Here is a 1,521-nt window from a genome sequence, read left to right as displayed (position 1 = left end):
GTAGCTTTGTGCGAAATTCCAACAAAAAAAAAACGTGTGTGTGGCCAAATACAAAGCTAGCTAGCTTCCCAGCCGGTCGTATCTACATCAACTCGTAATTAACACGCTAATCGTGAACCCTCGATAAGATATCAAGGAGGTTCCAGACTAAAAAGAAAACTTTATATTGTTTGTAAGTTTGTGAAACTTCTGTTTATAAACCATATATTTAAATACATTTAACTACTAAACTTAAATTATCAGTTAACTCGGCTTCGGACTATTCGAAATTCTAATGCATAACATATATTATAATTTTTTCCCCCACTTACAGTTAGGAAATATGCAAATACCAATGGAGTAATGCGACAAAGGGAAAGTATTAAATAGTCTTGTAAGTTACTCCTGAGGATGACGCAGATTACTTCGAAACATGTACGTGTAGAGTGATATTTCTATTTGAAAAGGGATCCATACGGTTTCAATAGTTTTTATTGTATAAATACAAAACGTTGTTTTTAATTACTTATTAAAATTTAAGAAAATTTAAACACAAGTGCCGGTAGTGCATATTTAAATTTAGCTTATTTTAGCATCCGGCTTTTAGGATACAATCACAATGTGCTGCTAAATCCTTTTCCCGTGTCCAAATTATATCCCATTCTAATTTTCACTAAATATTGATTTTTTAAAAAACTTTTATTCATTTAACTGTTTGTTTTAAACGAAACATATTTCGTAAGTACTAATTTATGTTATATAAACATTTAAGACCTAATTTCTATATTATTGTTAATGTTATTGCCAGGTATGCAACCTAAGTCTTGTTACGTCTGTGTTCGTTTGTTAATTTTCCGTAGAAATTCTTTCCGAAGAACTTCAGCGATACAAGTCCTTTCATAAATACAACTAGTTTATTCTTTCTCAACACAACTTTGCAATACACTTAATTTCCACAGTCACTTTAACTTAAACATACGCTATAATTCACAACGATTCATCCACTTTACTTACGGTCACTACCGCGATTGACTTAGTTGTCCCTCTCTGTCTCTGCCTGTCTGCAATTCAAGTTCCGATTAAATTGTCTCGTTTCGTTTTTCCTGGCAGTTATTTTGATTTAAAAATAATTATCTCCTAAGAAATAATTACTAATCAAGGGTGCTCGAAGATTAAACGATCCTCCTTCACCCTGCTCCTGGCATAAGGTTACATTTCAATTAGTGGTAAGCGGAGTAATGAGCTGTATGGGCGAAGGATAATTAATTAATTAATTAAATATATATATATATATATATATTGGATGGTCGTATGAAGGAGAGGCAAGTAGGCAGTAGTGAAGTCAAGTCCAAGGCCTAGCAGAGGCCGGTTGATCTTTGACAAAGGAGCAAGTCGGCAGCCGATTTTGACAAGTTATCGAAATAAAATGAAGCAAACGGGCCTTTACAGGGCTGGGATCTATGGATCCGATGCCTGAGAATTGGATGTGTGTGTGGGAGGGGGGGGGGGAGGAAACGGGAGTACCCCGAGAAAACCCACTTA

Source organism: Limulus polyphemus, unplaced genomic scaffold (assembly GCF_000517525.1).
Source record: "Limulus polyphemus unplaced genomic scaffold, Limulus_polyphemus-2.1.2 Scaffold1012, whole genome shotgun sequence".
NCBI lineage: Eukaryota > Metazoa > Arthropoda > Merostomata > Xiphosura > Limulidae > Limulus > Limulus polyphemus.
This window is presented reverse-complemented; position numbering follows the sequence as displayed.